Below are 11492 nucleotides of genomic sequence, written 5' to 3' on the forward strand. Positions count from 1 at the left end.
TGCCACTGGCATGTGGTCCTCGAAAAATCTCCAAGGAGGAAATGCGGCCCCTGGGTTGAAAAGGTTTCCCCATCCCTACTGCAAAACTCATGCCCTCCAACATTTCTCTGCTGAAAATAGGGACATCTGATAACTTAAGTTTAGTGTAATGGATATTAATGCAACCCTTTCACGATGTATTGTGGTTGGCCCCTAAAATTGTTTAAACAAGCCTGAATACTTTTAAAAATTTGTCTTTTTTCCCCCAGGCAGACTGACCAGCTCCTTGTGTTTTTCGGGTTCCTCAGCAGCACCCTGCAGCATCAGGAACAGCTGCCTCTTGGCTTTTCATTGGCGTCTGCAATGTGATGCAAAAAACCCCCACGTAACACTGAAAACCTGTCTGGGCCCCATGAGCTGTGTGCATCAAGGAGGGGCAGACAGCCCAGCCATTTTTTCCATGTTCCATTTGGGGCCTCTGGCTGGTGGCAGAGTCTTGGAGCCAAGTTGTCATTGGCCTCCTGCTCTCACAGTGCTGCTGCCTTTTTGGCTGTGAGGCTTGGATTAATGATGACGCCGGAGTTTCCAACCTCCCCCCTTCCGCCCTCTCCCACCCCACTCCTCCACCTCTCCAGTTTTCCCAGCCAGCACCATGACTAAGAGTCCCATTTTGCACAGGGCTGCTGTGCACTGGCCTACCCTCCAACATTTCTCCCATGAAAATAGGGACGTCCCATTCCATCATGATAATTTCACTATTTATACCCCACACATCTTACTGGGTTGCCCCAGCCACTCTGGGCAGCTTCCAACATATGTAAAAACATAATAAAACATTAAACATTAAATAAACTTCCCTATACAAGATTGCCTTCTGGCAGCTCGGTCGGATAACTCCATACCTTCCAACATTTCTCCAGTGAAAATAGAGACATCCTAAGGAAAAGTGGGACATTCTGGGATCAAATCTGTATCCGGGATGGTTTCTCTCTCTCTCATTCTCTCTCTCTCTCTCTCTCTCTCTCTCATTGATAAAGAAATGATCGGAAATAATGCAATAGACACAAAAAAGAAAACTGTGAAATAAAAAAGAAATAATAATTTTAGGATATCGAAAAATAAACAGAAAACCAGAAAGCATTCCTACACCAGCTTCCCATCCTTCTCCTTCCATGGTTCCTTTTGTCTCCTCTTTTTCTCACATTTTCTTGGTTCACCTTATCACAACTATTTATCTACACTTTATTTTTTTATTATCCTACTGAAAATATCACCATCCTGCTAGGTAAATTGTGTTTTTATCATACTTTTTCATATATTCAATAATAAATAGCCAGTCCTCCTTGTATCTTTCATCATTTTGATTTCTTATTCTAGTGGTCATCTCTGATAACTCGGTGTATTCTAACAGTTTAATATGCCATTCTTTTGTTAAAGCTGGCGCCTTAACATGTTTATAACTATGGATATGTAAATGTGTAGAATCCATGTACTGGTCAGAAATACAGGTGCTCCATGGAATAATTGCATGTTCTCTGAGGTGCAGAGAGGGCTGAGGGCCCATTCTGCCACTTGATGCAATTTCTGATTCAGCTGAAGCACAGCTGGACTGCAGTTTTTGAAACCTGTTGAAACAATGCTCCCAGTCCTTTAAATTAGAGCTGTCTGGGCAAGGCTGAGATGCAGCCAGCTGTGATCAGTGCCATTTGTCTCCTGTTGGTTCGACATGCTGAAAAATATGTGTGGCATATGTATACATAGACAGGCACACATATAGTTGAGAACCTCACTTTTGAAAAGTGGCTATGTTTCAAGTTCTCAAGGTTTCACAGATGTATCTGCAAATATACAGGCTATGCCTTCAGCTGTTCAGGAGCACAGGAGCTTTTGCATTACACATATAGCTCAATCCAGATAAGACAGAGGCGCTGTTAGTGGAGGTTCCCTAGGCTGGCTGGATGGGAGGTGGCCTGCCCTTCAGAGGGGTTACACTCCCTCTGAAGGAGCAGGTACGTAGCTTGGGGGTCCTCCTGAATCCTTTGCTGTTGCTTGAGGCTCAGGTGGCCTCAGTGGCACAGAGTACCTTCCATCATCTTTGGCTGGTGGCTCAGCTGCCCCCTTATCTGGACAGGGAGGGATAACCTAACTTCTGTTGCCTCTGCTCTGGTAACCTCTAGGCTGGATTACTGTAACACATTATAAGTAGAGCTGCCTCTGGAAACTTCAACTAGTGCAGAATTTGATGGACAGGTTGCTCACCAGAACAAGACAGTTTGACCAGATTACACTGATCGTGGCCCAACTCCACAGGCTGCCAATTAGTTTCTGGGCCCAATTCAAAGTGCTGGTTTTGAACTATAAAGCCTTAAACAGCTCAGGTCCACAATACCTCAAGGACTGCCTTTCCTCATATAAACCATCCTGGACTCTGCGTTAATCATCTGAGGCCCTTCGTCGTGTGCTGCCTCCACGTGAGGTCCGGAGGGTGGCAACATGAGAACAAGCCTTTTCTGCAGTCATACATCTTTAGGTATCCAGCAAAAACCTTCTTCAACCATGCCTTGGGCTGATTAATATTGTACAGCCTTTTAAATGTGTTTGTGGGAGGGTGGATTATGTTTTGCTTTAACTATTTATTTTGTACTTTTATCCTGTGTTTTCATATTGTGAACTGCCCTGAGATCCACAGAGGAAGAGTGGTATATAAATTTAAACAGCAACAGCAACAACATCCCCCTCCCACTCTATTGTCCTTCACTCCAAATGCAAAAGTCTATCAAACAAGTAAACATTGACAAGGCACACCCACACTCCTTTCCACCTCTTTCCCCCTAGGAAAACCCCTGGTTTAGCGCTGGATTTCCCACAGGGTTTCCCACAGGTTGCCATTTGTGCTGATTTAGTGCTTAAGAGCAGGGGGTTTTTTTTGGGGGGGGGAGTGGCTGGGCAAATTATTTATTTATTATTTATTCAACTCATACACCCTCCTATACCCAGAGGTCTCACGGTGGTTCAACGACTTGGATGATGGACTCAAGGGCATCCTGATCAAATTTGCAGATGACACCAAACTGGGAGGGGTGGCTAACACCCCAGAGGACAGGATCACACTTCAAAACGACCTTGACAGATTAGAGAACTGGGCCAAAATAAACAAGATGAATTTTAACAGGGAGAAATGTAAAGTATTGCACTTGGGCAAAAAAAATGAGAGGCACAAATACAAGATGGGTGACACCTGGCTTGAGAGCAGTACATGTGAAAAGGATCTAGGAGTCTTGGTTGATCACAAATTTGACATGAGCCAACAGTGTGACGTGACAGCTAAAAAAGCCAATGCAATTCTGGGCTGCATCAATAGGAGTATAGCATCTAGATCAAGGGAAGTAATAGTGCCACTGTATTCTGCTCTGGTCAGACCCTGGAGTACTGTGTCCAGTTCTGGGCACCACAGTTCAAGAAGGACACTGACAAACTGGAACGTGTCCAGAGGAGGGCAACCAAAATGGTCAAAGGCCTGGAAACGATGCCTTATGAGGAACGGCTAAGGGAGCTGGGCATGTTTAGCCTGGAGAAGAGGAGGTTAAGGGGTGATACGATAGCCATGTTCAAATATATAAAAGGATGTCACATAGGGGAGGGAGAAAGGTTGTTTTCTGCTGCTCCAGAGAAGCGGACACGGAGCAATGGTTCCAAACTACAAGAAAGAAGATTCCACCTAAACATTAGGAAGAACTTCCTGACAGTAAGAGCTGTTTGACAGTGGAATTTGCTGCCAAGGAGTGTGGTGGAGTCTCCTTTTTTGGAGGTCTTTAAGCAGAGGCTTGACAACCATATGTCAGGAGTGCTCTGATGGTGTTTCCTGCTTGGCAGGGGGTTGGACTCGATGGCCCTTGTTAAGTTGTGGGTTGACATAGCAGACGACACAGCGATTTCTCCAAAGCAGCTCTTTATTTTGTAAACTGGAATAGAACTGACTGCAAACAGCTCAGCTGGCCTGCTTTTATAGGCAGCCGGCTGTCAACATTGTAGCAACAACAACCCAGGGTTTCCTGCCTAAAATAACTGACGTGGACCTGAGTGAAAACTATCTACAGTATCCCCCTGCTGGCCCAGGGCGAGAACTTCAGTACATAACAGCCCTTGTGGTCTCTTCCAACTCTATGGTTCTATGATTCTATGGTTCGCAACAAGACCACAACATATAAAATCAAACCCAAAGCAGTAACTCAATAACCCCCCCCCCAAAAAAAAAGCCACATTGTAAAAGGGTGCTGGATGTCAAACTGATAAACCAAAGGCCTGGTTAAAAAGGAATGTTTTTGCCTGGCGCCTAAAGGTATGTAATGAAGGCACCAGGTAAACGTCCCTGGAGAGAGCATTCCACGGGCTGGGAGCCACTGCAGAGAAGGCCTGTTCTCTTGTTGCCACCCTCTGGACCTCTCAAAGAAGAGGCACGCAAAGGCAGGCCTCAGAAGATGATCTCAGGGACCTGGTAGGTTCATATGGGGTGAGGCAATCCTTGAGGTATTTCAGTCCTGAGCCGTTTAAGGCTTTATAGGTAAATAAGTGGATGATATTTAAAATTTAATAAGAGTGTTTTCTTTTTTATTTTTGTCTGTTTATTTTTCCTTTGTTGTATTCTTTTTGTTTTTTTTGTTTTTTTGTGGAAATTTCAATAAAAAGCATATATATATATATATATATATATATATATATATATATATATAGGTCAAAACCAGCACTTTGAATTGGGCCCGGAAACTAATTGGTAGCCAAAACCTCTCAGACTAGACACAGGACAAGCAGGAAACTGCTTGGACCTGTGCTTTCTAGGAGTGCACTGTTCATTATCAGATTCCAGGCTAAAAGTAGACAACTTCATGTTGCAAGCAAACAAGGAAACCCAAGGCAGCTACTGGAACCCTTTGCCTCCCTGCTGTTTTCCATTCAAAAGTCCCTCACCTACACCCCATCAGCTCTTGCATGTACTTCAGAGAAAAGAGCAGCAACAGCAGCTAGATGTCTTGTAATAACTAGCTCAAAACCGCATCTCTTAAGAGAGAAACACCCGAGCATATAAAAACAGCCCTGCCTAGTGGGTGGATATCTCTCTCTCTCTCTCTCTCTCTCTCTCTCTCTCTCTCTCTCTCTCTCTCGTTTGCCTTTCGGATGTTGGGATACCGTGAGGCAGAAGAAAGCAGCTGACACACGGTTGCACAATTTCTGTTTCCCAAAGAATTCAGGACAGGATTTGCAGGATATTTCTTGACCAAGAAAGTGGGTGAGAGAAGGAGGCGGGTGGTTTTAGAGAAGAGAATGGAATTTCCCCAGCTGGAGTCAGAACAGGAAACAGGGGTTAACAACACACTCCAGCTCTTGAAGCTCTGGAAGTTTGGACAGGCTTCAGTCTTCCTGGGGTACTTGATGTCTAGGAGGGGTCTCATCCGCCCCATACATTCAAAGCATTTTTACAGCACTTGGAGAATCCTGGGAACTGTAGTTTGTTAAGGGTGCTGATCTTACAGAACTACAGTTCCAGCACCTGTGACAAACCCAGTCACCACCAGCTAGAGAGGAATAAAGGTTGTGGAGCAGTTGCACTTGCAACCCACTTCTCCCAGTAAGAAATTCTGAGCTTTGGGGATTCAGCCACTCAGAACCTTTAGGATGTAATTTTGAAAGTATAAATAAAGTCATCCACAAAGGGCACAGGCCATCACAGTGGGATGCAGCAGCACAAACCCACCACACGCAAGGCAGCGCCCTTTTTTGTCCAGGATCAATACCCATCTCTCTCCTTCCTACTAAATGTTTCAGATGGGGGGGGGTCCTCTCTCTCTCTCTCTCTCTCTCTCTCTCTCTCTCTCTGTGTGTGTGTGTGTGTGTGGCCTTGTTGACCCCATTGGGCAGGCAGGCGAGAGGCAAAACAAAGGATTGTATCCGACATAGTGTTTCATGAACTTTCTGCTTGCACAACGATTTCTGCTTGTACAACTGAACATTTTCCTTCTCTTCCTGCTCCTCCTAAATCTGTTCTAGGGGCTTCTTCTACCTCTATAACATATTCAGGGAGGGTGTTGCCTGGGCGGAAATGCCTGCGCTGACAGGATGGGTTGGTTAAGTACCTTCCAAAAATCTTTAAAATCAAGCTAGAGGAGCCATTCTTCCAAAAGAACGGTAGATTTGTGATGAATGGTTTACAACAAAAAGTAACACACATTTGTGTGTAAATGTTCTATTCTGTCACAAGACATTCATTTTTGTCTCCCTGACCCCAAGTAAGTTTTTAGAATAACAATTCACATATTTTAGTGCACTCGGATATTAAATATTCTGAAGGCATCCAGTTGCATAACACTCTAAGCTGGTTTTCCTGTGCCGTGTTAAGTAATCTTCTACTCTGACTACAGCTGCAGTGATTTGGGGTGAGAACTGTCCATCAGATTCTCAGTTTTCACATTTCCTCACTTTTAGATTCATGTGACATTTTGCTTGTGTTCTAACTATGACTACAAAGCAGGAAGGACTGAACATGGAAGTTTCTGTATGCAAATCGTGTGCTCATTTTCCTGCATTCATTTCTGCGGAGCTTCTGTGGGAGAACTTACCTGCACAGTGTTCCCCATTATCCAACCTATCTCCTGTTACAATTCAGCTACCCTTACTGGGACCCAGCATCCAATATCTGGGAGCCAAACTATATCTGGGAGACATCACTGGTTATCAGTGACTACTAACCATGATCGCTGTGCTGGCTGCTGGAATTGCAGGTGGGAAGAGTGTTGTTGTGCTCTGCTTCTGCTTTCAGACTTCCCGTAGGCACCTGGACAGCCACTGTGACACTAGGATGTTGAACTAGATGGGCCTTTGGCCAGATCCAGCAGAGCCTTCCTTATGTCCCCATGAAAATCTCCCTCCCCAATCTGCTATTTGCATCTGGTCCCCTTGACACCAGTGGAAACTCCCCTGCCCTGGAGCTAATAGCAGCTTAAGGGGGGCAGAATGGTAGTCAGAAACAAAGTGTGAGAGGAAGGCCTAACTTCTTTCCCCATGTGCTGCTGTTCCAATCCTGCTGCCTTCAATGACTCCCTCCCATTCTTTCTCTTTCTGTATGTTTGTGTGAATAGACAGATAAATAGAGCTAGAGATATATTGTGCACATAAATTGCTCACAGTAACTCTATCAGGTCCAGATCCCAGTAACTGGGGGGCATTCCCCAAATCAAATATGTTAAGGGACAAGGAAGTGGGTGGGGGGATAATTGCCTAGGCTGGCACATATCCCTTCGCTCCAATAAACAAGAAAGCTGACTTTAACAAAATAGCTATTGCAAAATATTAAAAAGCAGCTCCAAGCAGTGCTCTTAAAAACTCTGTTTTTCTCTCTCGGCTATTTAATATTGTTTATATCCAAGAGCAGGCCTTTAAGCCTTCCTGGAATCTTGAAATAAGGCATGGCACTCTCAGGAATCAGGCACATCTAATCTGATTGTGACTAAACAGGGCCAGGCTAACTTCAGTCTCTTGTGTGGTCTGCTGTTTTCTTCACTAAAATCCCCTATGGCCCTCCAATCTGTTTTTAATGTACGAAAAATAGTGCATCTGTAGGATATCCTAAGGCATGGCTAGTTTATATGAAATGATCCTGAGAATGCACTCCTAGTCAATATTGGAACGGACTCTGTCAAGAAGTGGTGGACTCTTCTTCCTAGGAGGTTTTTAAGGTGAAGTGGAGATTCCTGCATTACAGGGGGTTGGACTAGATGACCCTCGGGATCCCTTACAATTCTGTGATTCTATGATTCTGCCCACCCCCAGTTTAAAGCCCCTGAGTCCATCTTCCCCACTAACTTCCTCCCTATGTTGTCTGGCGCACATGCACACACAAGCGAAAGGGTCTTGGCACAAAATTAGCTCTAGCTGTCTCGTGGGTGGTTCCTCCTTTGCGGGCTGTTGACCAACAGGTGACCCAGCCTTCAGTGCTGCATCGCATCTTATCTGTGGCAACAGGCAAAGCAGCGGCAACAGCAGGTGCTGGAAGAGGCCTCTCCCTGCTGCTCCAGCACTCCTTGCCCTGGGGCACCAGATGGGCAGGAAGCCTGAGGAAAGAGGAGCAGCTTCTGTCGGTGATGCTAATAGGGGCAGACAAGGCTTTGGCTGGTCACATCAGGCACCGCAGCACATGGCAGGAAGCGAAGGCACTGGGAAGGGAGGAACATGTTGAGAAAGGGGGGAGACACTCATTTCCTCCGCAATTACAGCAGAACTCCACTTGTTCTTCTGCTATCACCTCACTAAAGTACAGCCAATAATGTAATTTCTTTAACAAGTATTTGGTATATACTTTGGTATATACATCCAACAAACTAATAGGGGAGATAATTTGTTAGGATCGCCTTTCTTAAATATAGGAATGACTATACTAATATTCCACTGAGCAAGGAAGTGACCACTATTATTAATTTCTGTAGCAGAGCTGCAGGGATAGAGGCCCAGAAATTGCAGGCTGCTTTCTACACTTCTCCAAGTGATTCCATCTTCCCGAGGCACCTTCCCATTTTTTAGATTTCACTAGGAGTGAAGGCTTTCCTCTGTATTGACAGTAGGGAGGTTGCTATCTGAACAGGGTTTCAGAACAAGGCCTTGGGGAATGGCATGTTGAACAGCTCTCAGAAATGGGCTCCCAAACTTGTGAGGGAATATTTGTCTGCCTCAATGTGCCCCTTGGCATGCCAAACGACCCATTCAGACCCCTGTCCCTCAATAGCTAACCAGCATCACAAATGTCAAATGAAGCGAAACCTTTACAGCTCTACGGCTCCAGTCCACGCACTCGACCAGAGCTGGACGGATGCCATCACCAGATCCCCTATGAAGAGAGAGCTTGCCCATGTGGAAGTACTTGCTTGTTTGTCCCACCTACAAGGACTAAGCAGCAGACTTGTTCAAAGATTTAAATCTCCCAGTAGGGAGATCAATTGGCTATTTGATTAACTTTTTTTTAGGGGAGAAGTCTCCTCTGAAAAGTGGTCTGCCTTGCCTTTAGAATGGCAATTCTAAGGAGAAAAGCTTGTGGGGATCATAAGTTCAACACTTATCTGATAAAATGTCTGTTTTTAATAACTTTTTAAACTGTGTAATGTATTTTTTCCTGTTTTGTGTATTTTATCTTTTGTAATGGCTTTGGCTAAACAAACAAACAAACAAACAATATTTGTGTTGCATTTGTATTTCCTCAGCATTGAGTGCCTTGTTCTAGCTGCCCTGCTGTCTTTTCCCTTCTCACCATCCATTCATCCATGACTTGCCTTTGCTGTGATGAGGAATATGCCACAGTCCTACTGGAGAGTGGAGGCAGGCTTTATATTTGACGGAGGGTCTGTCTGCATCCCACTGGCAGAGTGTGGCCCTCCGGGTCTCTATCTCTGGCCCTTGTTAGGACTCTACCCAAGCCATGCCTCTCCCTCCCTAGGCCATGCCCTCTCACCCCACCCCACACACGGGCTCTTCTGTCTTCTCCATGTTCTCCTTGGGTCATTTCCCCTGCCTGTAACTTGTCCTTGAACTTTGATAGTGCTTCTGGTTTGCCGAGACAGAGAAAAGTGTGTGTGTGTGTGTGTGTGTGTGTGTGTGTTGCAAAACCTCTGTTCATATCCCATGTGGCAAGAGGGATCCTCTGCCCTTGCCCCATGTTCCTTCAATCCCCAGTACAGCATTTCTTCTCTCAGCTGACGTGCTCCTCTCCCTTCCCCACAGCTGGGCCCCACGAGGGACCCGTCAAGAGCAGGGAACAGTTAATGCCCAGCTTGCAGCTACAATCTCCTCCTGATCTGGATCACAACAAAGGCACTTCCTGTTTGGGGAAGGTCAGAGGGGCCAGCAGCAAATGCTGGCTTTGGCTCAGGCTCCTGCTACGCCTTCCAGTCCCCACGCCGGGTTGACCTAACAAATTGACCTCGCAAATTGGAACCAGCTTGGGAGGCTGCATCATAAGCGTCAAACCCCTGCCCCCACCCCCACCCTGAGCCATTTACTGCACAGACCGAACAAGGCTGTGCGGTCAGGATGAGCCTCAATGTGTCCTGCCCAGTGAGAGGCTACAGTTGCTCTTACGTATTGCCTCTGAGGGTAAGGCAGTGGTTATTCAAGGAGGTCTCCTTCTGAATCCATAGGGGTCCATGCATTATGAAGTGGCAGGCTGGAGGTTTAACAGATGTTGGCTCTCATTTTTCTCCTTTGGTTTAAAGCAGCTGAGGTGAATGGGAGCATTTGGGTTGGGGCTGCTGGTTCCCATCCCCCCACTTTCCCTAACTCGATATCCAGCTCTGTGGTTCTGGGATGTCCCTCCTGCCAGCAGACTTGCTTCCTCCTCTCTGACATCAAGGGAGAACTTCCCTCCTCCATCCCTGGGTGTCCCCTGTGTTGTCCCACTCTCTGATCCTTCTCTTTCGTCCAGTGCTGCCAAAACATGCCAGATCCTGATGGAGCCAAGGGATCCATGCCCATGGCTTACCCAAAAACAGGCTTGAGGGTCAAACAGATTATGTCTGAGGGCCAGAGATTCTGCACCTCTTGCCTCTGAGCAAGTTGAAACAAAGCTCAGTCAGTAGAGCATGAGACTCTTAATTTCAGGGCCATGGGTTTGAGCCTTGTGGGCCTTTGCTTAACAAAAACAGGGCCAAGTGCAGATGTGTTGCCATACAAATTACATTGCTGGGGGAATGTCTTTCTCTGCTCCCCTGGCTGGAGGCAGTGTCATCATGGTGTCTGTGAAAGGGGACAGAAGAGGCCTTATTTGCTCTCTGTGAGAAGTGAATGCTATGGGAAATCTCCATGCGTCTATTGGAATGTTAATGCTGTGACTCTTCCAGTTTGTGCTCAGTTTGTATATGTGTAAATTAAACCTTCTAATCACATAAATGCCATCAGCCCAGTGACCTTCATTCTAAGGAAACCAAATCTGAGGGACATGTTGGAACTCCTGAAACCTTTTCCTGCTCAGACATTGGGGTTCATGTAACAGTACACAACGTTTTGCAAAGGGTGATGCTGAAGTTTCAGCAGCTTCTTCATTGTCCACTGCTTTACTGGAAATCAGTTATAAACAAGCATAGTGTGGCCTTTTGCACAGGAGCATCCAGCATCTTTGTTGTTCATGAGTTGCAGCCAAGTTGACTTTTTTACTCTTCATGAGGCATATGAGTGTTTTGAACTTTGGGTCAAGAGCATTTGTTTCGTCATATGGTTTGCAAACCGCAAGCTCATCCTCTCCCTCTCAAAGGAGTCAGTGTTAACTTTAAACTTTGAGATACAGTGGTACCTCGGGTTAAGAACTTACCGTAATTCGTTCTGGAGGTCCATTCTTAACCTGAAACTGTTCTTAACCTGAAGCACCACTTTAGCTAATGGGACCTACTGCTGCTGCTGTGGTGGCGTGATTTCTGTTCTCATCCTGAAGCAAAGTTCTTAGCCCAAGGTACTATTTCTGGGTTAGCGGAGTCTGTAACCTG

The sequence above is a fragment of the Podarcis cretensis genome, assembly GCF_951804945.1.
Source record: "Podarcis cretensis genome assembly, chromosome: 17".
NCBI lineage: Eukaryota > Metazoa > Chordata > Lepidosauria > Squamata > Lacertidae > Podarcis > Podarcis cretensis.